The 14,394-nt window shown below is 42.6% G+C and overlaps 1 protein-coding gene across 9 annotated transcripts in view; it reads left to right on the forward strand.

The window, feature by feature from the left end:
• Positions 1 to 14,394, forward strand: part of tenm2 (teneurin transmembrane protein 2) — a 246,709-nt gene that overhangs the window by 31,375 nt on the left and 200,940 nt on the right. The window contains exon 1 of one of the 9 annotated variants that reach the window (XM_037779448.1): positions 482 to 633. The exons of the other annotated variants lie outside the window; for them this stretch is intronic. The gene's annotated coding sequence lies outside the window, so the exon portion shown is untranslated. Of the gene's footprint in view, positions 1 to 481; positions 634 to 14,394 lie in introns of those variants that run through there. 9 annotated transcript variants of the gene reach the window in all.

The following is a 14,394-nucleotide window of genomic DNA, read 5'->3' on the forward strand; positions in this document are numbered from 1 at the left end:
GGGATGAGGTGCGCCCCCCCTCATAAATCCTCTCCTAGATGAGATTGGGGTTCAGAACGAGGGAATGAGCGGACAGTAAGAAAGACGGAATGATGCGCACAAATCCAGCTGAGGATTGTGACTGTGTGTGTATGTGTGGAGATGGCGAATCCCTTATATACAGGCTCTGTTAATCCTCCAGTCAGGCCTGGTGTTGTCTATGTGACACACACACTTGCTCACACACTTGCTCACACACACACACAGAGGAAGAGCTAATGTTTCTCAGACGCAGCTCTTTGGAGGACGATGTTATTTGTTCTCTCTCTCGCTTGTCCCTCTAGCTGTATTACTCACACTCTTTTCTCTTTTTTTGGCAAAAACACACACATGTGGTGCAGTGCAATGACACTCCCTGGCCCTATTTTGTGGATGTAGATGGACGGAAAGAATGCAAGAGAGAGAGGATGAGAGGAGCGTTGCCAGGGGGAGGAGGAAACAGCTGGAGGTGGGAAAGGTCAGCCAGCCAGTGGTTTTGTCACAAATGAAAAAAAAAAGCTGCTGCTGGATTCATGGAATCAGCTCGTAGTGGAATAAACAATGGAGGCAAGGAGTGATGGGAAAGGATGCAGCACGAGGGAGGAAGAAATGGTGGTAAGCAGTTCATTTTACTCTATGGTGTACCTTTTTCTTGCTTACCGGAACTTCTTACAAGCTGTTGGTATTCTTTTCTGCCCTCTCCATGTCAGGTTCTCTGTGAGATTAATAATGGCGATTTGTAACGGCACAGCACCGGCTCATTTGCGCCGCGCCTCATAACACCTCTTCCTAACCGGACGCGATGCAAACGAGCAAACATCAGATTATTTCAGGTCTTCCCTTGAAGATGTCCTAACCTGCTCCAAGCTTCAGCGAACAGGCGAACAGGCTGCGCGCACTGGCTCTATTTACGTGAAGTTTCACACACCTCCAACCTATTTTCCATGGTTGAAATTGACGCTGACAGTAACAGACATGTAATCAATATTGCATATTATAAAAACGCTCTTCCAGGTGAGCTATAGCGGTGCCCCAAAACTGCCTAGTTTTAAGTAAAAAAAAACTCAAAATTTCTTGGGGGAGAAAAAAAAAATCCAATATCTAATACCTTTTTTCACTATAGAAATTCAAAATGTGTCCCTTTATCCTGCTGCATAATATGCAACCCGAATGAATAGTTCACACACCTCAGCTCTGCATGCATACCTGCCTGTCTGGCTGGCTGCTATTGAATCCAGACTATAGACATCCTATAATATATTATAGAGAGATTCTACAAATTATGCAGGGAAGCACTTTAAGTATTGACACTATATACAAACACCGTAACCCTATAATAATCAGTTGGAATGATATTGGAGTATTACAGGCCAACTCTAGAAACCAGTAAAATCACAACAGATTATAACTGACACAGTATAAAATGCTTAAAGAAGAAAGAATGAATAAATAGGAGTAAGAGATTGCTGATACCGGCCGATACACACGCCAACATGTGAATAAGGGGAGTACCGGCACTTCTTTTTTTTTCCACTTCAAGCACTGGTGGTAGGGATACGAGACAAGAGAGCAGAGAGGAGATGACGGTGGAGAAACAGGAAATGTTGCTGAAGGCAAAGGCAGTCATCTTGAGCAGAGGCTGAAGATTTTCATTGAGTTCCTCGGGTGCTCATGGGAGAGGGGAAGGGTCAGGTTGCCCATGTGTAAACAGCAGATGCGAAAAGCCGCCCGCACACACCGCCACCCTCGGGCTCCGGAGAGCTGCACAGTCGAGGGCTCGCCGTCCCTGAAACCCTCGCCCATCTGCCACCGCCTTAGCCTCATAAGCTAAAGTCCTGTAAAGACATCGACAGTGACAGCTACCTCGAGCCTTTAAGGATTCAGGTGCGATTAAAACAAGTGTTGCTTCCATTAGGTTTTACACACCAGTCAGCAGTACGCCGGCGAGCAGGCCCGAGCACGCCGCCGCTCATTAGTGCTGTGACTCTGGCACTGGCAGGGTCTTAATTGTTTTTCTCTTTAACTGAGCAACTTCATCAATAATCATTAAAAGGTGCTCAAGCAGGTGGGGCACTTCTTAACTTCGTCACAAGCGGCACAAAACACACACACACACACACACACTAGCAGTTGATACAAGCCATGCATGACTCACACGGGGCTCGTTTTTGAATATTCTTTCATGTGCTGTGAAATTAGTCTCATGTCGCTTATTTTATTAGGTGTTTTTTCGAGTGTTTGAGAGACTTCTGATAGAAATCCCGGTTAGAAATGGCCCAATTTGAGTGTTAAATAAAACTGGATGCAGCTCATTACTTAGCAGCTGTACTGAAAAGAGAAGTAATCAAATAGAGGAGGCTGAAAAGAACAGATTGAATTGACTTTTTGGGCAAAACAGAGGATGAGATGTCTTTACATCATCTAGATTTGAGTGTTATTTTCCCACAGAATTGACCACATGTTCAGTCACCGTGGTGCACTTAAAAGACGATTTGATTTTTGTCAGCTGTGTGGTGCAGATATGTCTGTGTGTGTGTGTGTGTATGAGTGGCACATTCTCTTGCTTACTGTCGGTGACATTTCAGCTGTACATCTGGGGGCATGCTGAGTTCTGTAAAGGTTGTCATAGCACGGTCTCCAGCAATGCCCCCCCCCCCCCCCCCCCCCCCCCTCAGTCTCCCCCTGTCTCTCTCCTTTTCCATCTCTTCCTTCCTTTATCTATCTGTCTGTCTCGCTCTGTCAATCATTTCGTTTGGATCTCTTCTGTCTTCATTTCTCTGTGTGGTTTTTCTCTGTCTTCAACCTGATCTCATGGGAAGGCGTATAAATAGCACAACATTTTAAGGACATTTCGAGTGTCATTTAAGGCTACGTCATCGTGAAATTGAAATTGAAATGGTCGTGGTTTTTAGGTAATAAAACTACAGTAACGGCCGCAGTTAGGTTTAGGCAACAAAACCACTTAGTTAGGTTTAGAAAAAACATCGTGGTTGGGCTTAAAGTAATAGGGCTGGGACGATTCACCTATCTCCTACCTCATACTATCACGATACTTGGGTGCCGATTTTTAAGTATTAAGTCAAATATATCAGTCATTGTCAGGCATTATTTATTAAAGTATTTTCCAGCAGCAACACAAAAATCAAATCATAAAGACATTTACCTCATAAATTAGTGGTATTTTCTTTTTAATTTATAGGGGACATGTAATGTTTTTTAATTTCTGGTGAATATAATCCAATCAATTTTATACGGTTCCCTTTTTTAACACCTTATTTTGAAAACCAGACGTAGTCACACATAGTGCATATACTTCGCTAACCTTGCCAAGTCCGTTGCTAGCTCTCCCGCCAGCTCTGTTCTCTGTATACATTCATGGTCAGCTCCATCTGGGCCGATTGAATGCATTTCACATTAATGTCAGTGTATGGGTGCTCTACAGTTGCACCGTCGGCTGATTTGACCACGGAGATGAGAGTGACAGCTGGCTTGCAGCTTAAGCCATGATGTCTAGCTCTGCTTTTCCTGCAATGTGTGACACCCAAAGTGTTTCCATAGTTTACTGTGTGTGTAGTGTTTACCACTTAAAATGTGAAGGTGAATATATCGATTCTGGCATTAAAAAATCAATTTCAAAAGCTTAGTAAAATACGTACAGAAACAACGTAACTAACTTAACTTCAAAATAACTCAATAACAACACTTTGGGACACGAACACGGTCTCTTGGTTGAAAGACCTCCCCTCCCGCCCACCATAAGCAGTCTTTCTCACTTTTTATTCTACTTCACCAGCTCTGAGCGTAGCATATTCACGCAGATGTGTTCACATTGCAGTCAGTACAGACTACATGACGTTAAATGACACTCCAAAAGCAAGAACGGTGTTGTTATTGCACTTAAAATGACTTACAAATTGCCGTGTCATACACACACCATTTGGTGAGACCGGGCTGCTGTCTCAGTCGTTCTGTCTCTTGCTTTCTGTCTCTCATAACATTTCATTATTAAATACACCCACACTGCTCTTCTCAGCAACCTTTAATGCACAGACTCATTACATGTGACCTCTCACGGTAAACACGCAGTGCTGCCTTTCCACTCCTCACGTGTATTTCCAGCTCTTTTTATCTAAACTCTAAAATTTTTCTAATCCGTTTTGCTACTTGTGTCATTTATTCTAATGTATTTGCCAACCTGCTCCCTGTACGTCTGTCGGCTGATCCCTCCGAGTCGCACTCTCTCTACCCCCAGCCAGCCTTCTGTCTCCCTCTGTTAGGGGTGATCTAGCTTTTGCTTCGTTCTCCATGTAACCCCCCACCCTCCCCCTCCCCGTTCTGTCATCTGTTGCTGATAGTTGTGCCGTATTAGAGGAAGCGGGCCCCGGGGCAGCCTATTTGTATGGGCCGCGCGCACTCAGAGCCTTTCCGAGCTGACAGAAAAGCTTTACGGCAAAAACACATTGTGTGTTCGGTTCCACGCTTACACACAAATCACTCTTGTTCATTTACTTTTCCTGTCCTGGGGAGATGTCGCTGCGCTGGGGGAAAGTTTGCCTGCCTTCCCCTGGCAAGGACTGAGTTCTCTCTCTATGTGTATGTATGTATGTGTGTGTGTGTGTGTGTGTGTGTGTGTGTGTGTGTGTGTGTGTGTGTGTGAGTGCGTGCGTGTGTGTGTGTGTGTGTGTGTGTGTGTGTGTGTGTGTGTGTACTAAAGCCAGCAAGTGAGCATGTTAAGAATAGCTGTGGGGGGAATGAATGCTTTTGGTCCCTGTAGGCATGCGTGAGTTGCAAACAGAGAGGAGAGCAGAGCTGATTCAGTGAGTAAACTAACTGAGGACTTCAATGGTAAACATGGAAATTAGACGACTGTAACCAAAGAGCCATATGTTAGCAAATAGAAAATGAACACAAGAAAATAAGACATTATTAGTAGGGCTGTTAATTGATTAAAGTATTTAATCACAATTAATCCCATGATTGTCCATAGTTAATCAAGTATTTAATACTCAAATCTGCTTTTTTTTATGCCAATGAATGCATATATTTATCATTGGAAATAAATAAAAACACAAAACAATGACTAATATTGTCCAGAAACCCTCACAGGTACTACATTTAGCATAAAAAAATATGCTCAACCCGCTTTGAAAATGGCCATGCCAGTTTTCCTTGCCAAAATTTAGCGTAAGTTTGGAGCGTTATTCACCCTACTTTGTGACCAGCCTAGTATGACATGGTTGGTACCAATGGATTCCTTACTTTCCTTCACTCTAGCTTTAAAACTCAGCCCACTACAACCTCCGAAACATCGATTGCGTTAATGCGTCAAAGAAACTAATTTGCGTTAACATGTTATTATCGTGTTAACTTTGACAGCCCTAATTATTAGTGCCCTAAAAAGTACCGGGCGTTAATTTGAACTATATTAAGAGACATAAAAAAAAATAATAAAAAAGCAGCAGGGGTGAAACAACCTGGGATTTGAGGATAATTCAGTGACATGTCTAATTATTAGACTCCTGGTGAATTTTGCATAATTATACATGGGGGTTATTTTTTGCAATCTCATGTCATCATGTCATCTTTTCACGACGAAAATAATTTTCCACAGATCGGTGTGGTATTCTGTAATTGTGGAAAAAGTCAAAGGAGGTGGCATTTTCAACAAACCCTCCCCCACCTACCCCCCAATCACGCTTTCCCTGCCTCTTTGGCATTTGTGTGTGAGTGACAGTGGATAGATGTGGATCTAGAGCAGTAATTAAATCAAGGTCTGCTTCTGTTAAACATGGGGCGTCTAGGGGTGACAATGCTTATTGACAAAAATCTACGCAAATGTCAACTGCCCCTTTCCATTCCAATTTGATGTAATTTACAGATGTTGTCAAGCTATTTAGCTCATTCGGGGGCTGCAAAGTCGGAGGGAAATACTGAGAAACGCAGGCTTTATTTTTGGCAGAGAGATAAAGAAAGAAGTGAGCACACCTTGTTTTTTTTCACAGAGATCTGACGTCTCTCTTTTCCTGTCTGCCATCACTCCTTCCCAGTGGCAATCTCTGTCCTCTCCCTCTCCCTCTTTTAGAGAGAGAGGAAGAGGAACAGCCACAGGAGGCTTGCTAGGCTTGGAGACAAATAACACATCAAAATGTTCAGTGATTTCTTTTCTATCTTTCTGATTACAGATTTGCATGAACAAAGCTAAATAAAGGTATATGTGGAGATTAAGAACCAACATAACTTGGCAACATCCCTAGCAACACATGAAAAAAAAAGGAAAAGCAGCAATAAAACGCCGTCTACTGATCAAAGTCGAGTGCTGAGGCAACACTTCTGTTGCTCTAAAAGTTGCCCTGTGAGAATTGTGAAGAGTTCACAGGGAGTTGTGTTTGCTTAATATCCCCTGAAACACACATGAACATTTAGGACACAGGCATGTTGGCACTTACACGCTCGAAGGCTCTCAAACAAGCGCACACAGCACATTTACACAGGTACAATACACACACAGACACGCATATATATTTGCACAAAAAAAAAAGCAAATTGGTGCTTAGCTATGCAGGGTAAAATTAACATTTAATTTGCTATGAAATCAGCTTTTAACACCATTCAACGTGAACAGTACATCAATGGCAGCAGGGTTAAAACTGTGTTTTTATGCTCCTAACTGTCAGCCATCGTGATTATGAGTAGAGTAAAGCGCGGCGGGAAAGAGGAGCGAAGAGAGAAGAAAATAGAGAAAAGAGCACTTATTGGTGTGATCCTTATGAGTTGGTCTTAATTAGCATAATGAGGAGAAAGAAAGGATTAGAAGAGAACGGAGTACATCCAGCTAGTTGCCATGGAAATGAAAAATGAGTTGAAGAGATAGCAGTCAAAGTTGGGCTACAGGTTGTCATTCAGCCATACTGTATCGTGGTTTATCAACAAATTTAGTACCCACCTTTGCAGAGCTAAATTGTTAATGGCAGCGCCCGTAATTGCAGGTATACGACAGTAGAGGAGATAAACACAAAACCATGGAGTTTATTCACGTGACCCCCAAACACAAGGGCATCTCATTGTCATTTAATCTCAATGACATGTAACCGTTAATTTCGGCGGCATTGTTGTTGGTGATGCAAACACGGGAGGCTGAGGTTCATTGTAGCGGGCAGCGGCGTGGGTAGAGCGTGACATCACTGTGTGTAAAATAATAGTTAGTCAGGGGTTCCTAATTATAGGTCTACTACCAAACATGGGATACAATGAGACACAGAGCTGGTTCAACATTATCATTTTAATGGAACCAATCGATTCATCTTCAGAAACTGGAGCTGCACACTCATGCTTTTGTTTCCATTTCTTACTCTAAATATCTTTGTTATCACTTACCTAATTCAGACATTAGCAGCCAAGGTTGCTCTCCAATTATGCAAACAAATTTGAACACGGAAGTTTTGAACAAGCGTGGGCCTATTTTAAAGTAACTTTCAGAAAAACCATGTTGCTTATCAGAAGTGGGGTGGCAAAGATGCTGCGAAAACAGATCAGTCATCAGCATAGAGTTTAATAACGTGGAGCTAACTGATCACTGTCTTTAGACGGGAGAAGTTTCAGTTGGTTGCAATCTGCAACCTGACCGCTAGATGTCACCAGATCCTACACACTGCACCAAATTTATACAGTGTTTCACAAAACAAGACTAAGAGTCAAAATTAAGACTGCAGCCAGGATCTGTGAGGCTGTACTTAAGCGCAGCAAAACTTTGAGTTAAATGCTAACGTCAGCATGCTAACATGCTTACAGTAACAATGCTGAGATACTTATGTTTAGGAGTTATAATGTTTACCATGTTCACTAGAGTGTTTGCATGCTAATATTTGCTAATTAGCACTAAACACAGAGTACAGCTAAGTCTGATAATGCCACTTGTTTTGCTGCCCCCAATGGTAATGATCTTGCGGCCCCTTAGATTAATTTTGTGTCCCCTTGTGGGGTCCCGACCCTCAGGTTTTGCTTTACACCACCAAAAGGCAAGGCCTGTAGTTTCGGTGCTTCTGAGCCAGTACTGCACAAGAAGTGAATACTTATCTGTATGTCTATATCAAAAATGTTACAGTGTGATTTCCCCCAACAGATAAAGTGAAAGGTGTCATATGCAGCTAAAAAAAACAACCTAGAACTACTAAGTTGTGTTGACAGTCACCAACTGCAGCTCTGGTTACAGTCACAGACAATTAGCCAACACAGGAATAGGAGCTAATATTTTTAAGAATTGCCCGCATAGGCCACCACGCTCCTAAATTTGGTGGCCCAAATCTAAACGTATGTAAAAACAAGACAGAAAAGGCAATTTAACACAATTTAACACAATTTAACACAGCCTTCCTTAGCTGTGACATAACAGAAAAAAATATGTTATTATTTATTTAGATTGAAAGCTCAAGTTCTTTGTTCTCTCACAGTCTCTTAGTGCAAACACTACAAAAGATCTTTTTTGCATAAAAACACACAATTGAAATGATTAGGACATGAATGGTTGTAATTTTTATTTAAATATTTGCTTTGATTAAAAAAATCTTGGCATCACTAGTTTTAATTATGTATTATAAGCTGCTTAGAGCTAGTGTTGTGAGGTTAAACAGGTCATTATTCCTTCTCTAATATCTTATTTACATTGCTGTGAAAACATCTCCATCAAACAACCAGGTATTTTATTCAAGTTTCTCGCCAAAAAAACAAATTTTACAAGATTACATTTGAACACATCGTGGTAATCATGATATCATCACATTATGTTGTAATTTACCTTTGCTAAATACTAATTTTTACTGAATTTAGCACGGGCCATGGTTAATGTCAAACACTGTTACATCTCCAAACTAGCTTTATTATCATCAATCAAATGAATCTCACTGCTTGTGCATTTTAAAAGTACACTAACTTATCATCTTTTTGTTTTCGCTGCGGCTCAGAGAACGTGCGGCGAGAATCAAACACATCAAACCCCCGATGATTTATCACAATGCACGCTAGTGGCCAGTCCCGGGAAAGACTGCCAAATGCCAAGTGTGATGGGAGCAACTTTGCATCTCTTTCAAAAGAACAAAAACAAAAAGGTAACTAGAGAAAAGACACCCACTCATATCACACAGAAGTCACAGAATGGAGAAGAAAAAAAATGGGGGGTTGAATGAAAATGAGCTGTTTGTCACAAAGAACTGTTGCATTACAAAAGAGCCCGTCCTTGGAAGAAAGAGACAAAGTCGTATGGCAGGTTCTCTTTCCAAGCGTCTGTATGTTGCCAGAACTATTGAAGAGCGGGGATGAATGAGAGGCACAATGAGTGAAAGTTATCTCATCTCCTTTCTCTCACAGTTTGTAAACTCGGTAAACCGGAGGCTCAGCATAGATGCCGGTATAAGTGATGTTTTTTCTGTTCTGTCTGCCCTTGTGTTGCTTTATCTCGGGCTTCCTCGCTGCTACCGTTTATCATCTCCATTACCAAAAAAGTGAGGTATGGAGAAAAGGGAGGTTTGGGTGGATACAGAAGACGGAGCTTGATTTGAGCGTGCATGTGTGCTCCCGCCAGGATGTACTTACACGAGTTTGTTAGCGAGGTGCAACTTGTTTGCAAGCCCCAACATGAACCTTCGGCAACTTCTAATGTTTTGAACTCGCAGCCACACAAGCGCGCCGCTCGCACACACACACACACACACACACGCTGCTGCGGCCACTCATTTGCATGACAAAGGCTTGGTTAATTATTTAAGGAGCCTTATTTGATCAATACAGGGGAGCTGTATCCGACTGCAGGGACAATCTGAGCCACTGGATTCTATAGGCCTTCATTATTCATGAGAACCACAGAGAGGGGACCGGGGCGAGAGGGAGGGAGGGAGGAAGGGAGAAAAGAGAGGGAGCAAGAGATAGGGAGCTCCAACAAAGGCAGCGGGGTCTTGTTTCATGTATATTAAAAGTTTTCCTTTTTTCGGCGCTGATGAATATTTTACAGGGTTTGAAACTTAGATGGGACCTCTCTATCTGTAGAGGTGAGAGCGGAGGGGAAGGGTTAGGTGGCGACACCGCTGCTGTGGCAACTGCGGTTTGTCTCGGGGGTTGACGGGGGTCACGGACCTGAAAGCCCACACAGGCTTAGTGTGTGTGAAGTCTTATTTCAAAATGAGAAGCGCTTCTTTGATTATCGTCACTTTTCTGCACCTATTGTGCCGTATCAAAAAGCGTGTTTTCATTAGCATGCATGGGCAAACCTGTGGGCATGCATCCATGCTGAGTTTGTGTGTGTGCGCCGCTTGTTTTGCATGCATGTGTTATGGATTAGTCACAGGTACATGTCTGCACTCCAGCACAGCCAGGGGGCGCTTATCTCAAAATAGTCCTAATCCCACGGGAGCGTGTGTGTTCTGTCTTCCATCCCCTCTCCCCTCTGGCCTCGCCTGGAGGGGTTGGAGGTGGAGGGCTGCTGGGCAGAGGCTGTGAAGAAATTGTTTCACCTGCATGTACACAGAAGCATGCAGGACCAAATCAGGCCCGCTATGTATAGATCTAGTATGTTGTTGCTGATTAGAAAGCGTCTCTATGAAAACATATTGATATGTACACAAAGGATACAAACTGTGCGGAATACCGAGGTAAACATCATCCCACCACAAAAACACATAATTGTTCCCCGGTTGAAAATCCATCCACTTTTATTGACTTCTCCGCCACTGCAACACGCAGCTCATTTGGATCTTGCTTCATCAGGGAATTTTTTTATGCGGCCCTGATGCGGCGCTGCCTTTTGAAGAGTAGGCGAGTTATGTCTCTGTGTAGTGTAAAGAAAGCAGAAAGAGAACAGGGAAGCCAGGGGCCCCACAAGCAACGTCTGCTGGAAAACTACTGAAGATTTAAGTGAAACTAAAAGTAGTCCAAGTTCTGCTTTTTTTTAATTATTTTTTATACTTTTTTGTACCCCTTTTTTGTCGGATGCAGCAAAGTTCATTTCACTGAGACAGCTTTTTGCAGGAAAAAAATGCATAAATAAATACACTGATGAGAAACTTTTTTAGCAGAGGTCGACGCCAGGTAAGGGTGCTTCCGCGGGTCATCTTTAGACTGGAGCGCCAGATGGTGGTCGTCAGGGGAGATGCATTGTGGGACTGGGAAGGATGCTTAGGGCATACCTGTGAGATTTTTTTTATTTTTAGAGAGGCACATGTTTTGCTCACCTTTATGACTTGTGCATCTGCGAGGGGATGTTACCCATGTCAGATGTTGTGCGTGTTCGACCAAAAATTCATAATTAGGCCCGGTAGGTCTTTTGACTTTGACTCGGCGCTGTCGTCATGCCAACCGACCACTTTACTTTCATGCCGTTGCCGTTTTTGTGTCGAGATGGCAACTGCACGCATATGCCTCTCACAACACGGCGGAATGCACCAATCATTAAACCGCAGGATGCGTCCTTACCTCGTGTCCTTTTTGATTCTTTTGTGTCCTTTGGTAAACACTGTCTCTCTGTTACACGGTAGCTTGGCACCCGTCTAGTGTAGGTTACCGAGTCCTGGTAATTGTGTCAGTAGCACATGTTGTGTCTCGCTCACGTCTGTGTGGCACCTTTTATTTTTGAGCATGGTACAAGTATGTCAACGCGCTAGTCTCATTAAGGGATTACTCTCGTTCTTGGACACCTCTCTCCCTTAGCGCCTGATTGGTGCTGAGACGAGCTGATCCCTCCAATCACAACACCTGCTGTGGTGTCATCTGGAGAATAACCACAGATCAGCGCTGGGAAAAAAACAGAAAGCCGAGAGGAAGGAGAAAAGAAGATTGAGTCGGAGTGGCGTCTGGCTTATGAATTATATATAAAAACTATTAGACGTAAAGAGAATGATGGAGGAAAGGCTGGGATGAGGAGAACTTCTTCAGTCACACTCGACGCGTCAAAGACTTTTTTTCTGTCTCTTGAAACCGACCGTTCGGCAGCCCGTTTGAGTCAGACCCTCTCTGTTCTTAAATAACTTCTTCCTCGTCTCCGTCTGGCTCACTCCGACTATACTTGTGCCAATTAAACAGGCCACCAATGAGTTATATAATTTGATCAAAGTATTAAATATGTTGGTTCTTACAGCCTGTGTAATATATGGATATCTAATTGGATAAACCTGCTTTATTTATCACATCAGTCTGTCACACTAAAATGATTAAGAAATGATATAAATCACAATAACAGATTGAAATTTCACCCAGAACCTTTAATTATAATGACGTTAAACCTGCAGTAGGCAGAATGTTTTTGGCATCATTGGGTAAACATTCATTAATAACCTTTCAGCATATGGTAATTCAAGTGTTCTGAGAGAAAACTAGACTTCTGCACCTCCTCATGGCTCTGTTTTCAGGCTTTAGAAAATCTAGCCCATGAAGGAAGACTTTGGCCAATCACAGGTCATTTCAGAGAGAGAGCGTTCCTATTGGCTGTTCATTCAACGGAGGCAGCTGTCAATCACTCACAAACTCTGATCAAACTGTCAAACTAGGCAGCGCTGATCCAATATGAATTAATATTCTGTTACTGTAATGCCTATTTCTCTCCTCAAATGTTTTCATAAACATCTTGTAGTGTACTGTTTAGCTGTAAAATGAGAAAGTTTGCTTCGGCTGGTGGGCGGCGCTTGGTATTTCCTCAACTGATCTCAACATGGCGGCTGGTTCACAAACTTTCTCATTTTACAGCTAAACATTACATTAGGGATGCACGATGTAACTTTTTCAGTCACGATACCGATAGCGATACTTGGGCTTTGGGTATCGGCCGATACCGAGTTCCGATCTGATACGTGTAAGGCAACACCACGCTTGACTTAAACATTGCTTTCCTAACTTTGTAAAACAAAATGTAACAAATAGATAGATATAAATTTAGCAAATTGTTATTTATTATTAACATAGTAAATCGTACACCAGCAATTTGGTAAAAAATCTTCACAATTAAAAGGAATTACAATTCAGATGTAAACCTTTTTAATGCAGCAACAAATCGGTCAAAACTTAAACAGGAATTAAAATTCCAGTATATAATATATATAGTACATAGAATTGAATTTAATAGATCGGCCCCATTGTCGCCGATACCAGATCCAGCTATTTGAGTCAATATCGGCCCGATATCTGATCCGGTATCAGTTTCGAATTTTCTGAAAACATTCGCAAATGATTGACAGCTGCTCAGAGACGACAAGGCTCCAGCTCAGCTCTGATTGGTTATTTTCTTCCGGTCTGTGAAATCTTGTAGATGCCATTAGGAGCACCGGAGGACACAGAGGCACTTGATTTTTTTCAGATTACCTGACTCATGCACTACTGTCAGGATATATAGTGACCGTTTTATAGAAATAACTTTTTTTTTAATATGTACTCCATTTCTACCTACTGCTGCATTAAATGCCTATGTATATTATTCTCTTTAATGCTAAGGATCTTTTTTAATAGATGAAATTAATGCATCTGAGCTGTCTGATGCAATCGACAATAATCACTTGGAGCTATTACACTAAAATCCATCCAATGAACAGATTTTATGTTGGCTAAGGCAGCCGAGCCACCGCCCAATCAGAATGCGAGCTCGACTGGAGGCTGAGCAGGTTCCTCCAACACCAGCAGTGTCGCGTTTGGAGTGCGGCTCAATCAGCCCCATTACTGGATTAACAGGCGGCATGTAAATGTTGCCCCGGTGGCTCGGGTCTCTCTCGCGCTCTCATAATTGTTAACTATGAAGTTCACATCAAAACTAATAGCCGGTCTGATGCCATTACCCCTGCGCTTCTGTTGCCATTGGCAACCCGATAGAGTCCCCACTGCTCTGTGTGCAGAGAGAGAGAGAGTCTGTCGCCGTGTTTGAATGTGAGCGAGAGGGGAGATAGACAGCAAAAGAATAGAAGAGCATGATAAAGAGGGAATCAAAAGAGATATAGCGGATTCTGATCATTCAGGGGGGAAGAAAAGGACACACGTTTTTGGTCTTGACAGATGTAAATGTCAGATGGGTAGTTTGGTCTGAATGGCGTTGAATGGAGAATACCTATGCCTGTGTGTTTCCCTTTTTTTTTTCTTCATAAAATGTGTGCGAGCCTAACAGAGGCTGCGGGGGCTGAGACACATAGCAGAGCTAACAGCAGACATGAGCAGCCCTGAGGAAAGCCTCGTCCTTCACTCGCCAATTTTTCTTCTCTACACTCCACCATATGTGTCTGCCTTTGCTGTGCATTTTACCTGAACTTGTTTGCTCATTCCTGTGAGCATGCTTTTTTTTTTTTTTTTTCCTTTTTCAGAAGGTGAAGTAAAGGAGAGGAGGCTCTTGATGCAAGTCATCACTGCTACTGTCTCCTG

The sequence above is a fragment of the Sebastes umbrosus genome, chromosome 9 (assembly GCF_015220745.1).
Source record: "Sebastes umbrosus isolate fSebUmb1 chromosome 9, fSebUmb1.pri, whole genome shotgun sequence".
In the NCBI taxonomy this organism is placed as follows: Eukaryota; Metazoa; Chordata; class Actinopteri; order Perciformes; family Sebastidae; genus Sebastes; species Sebastes umbrosus.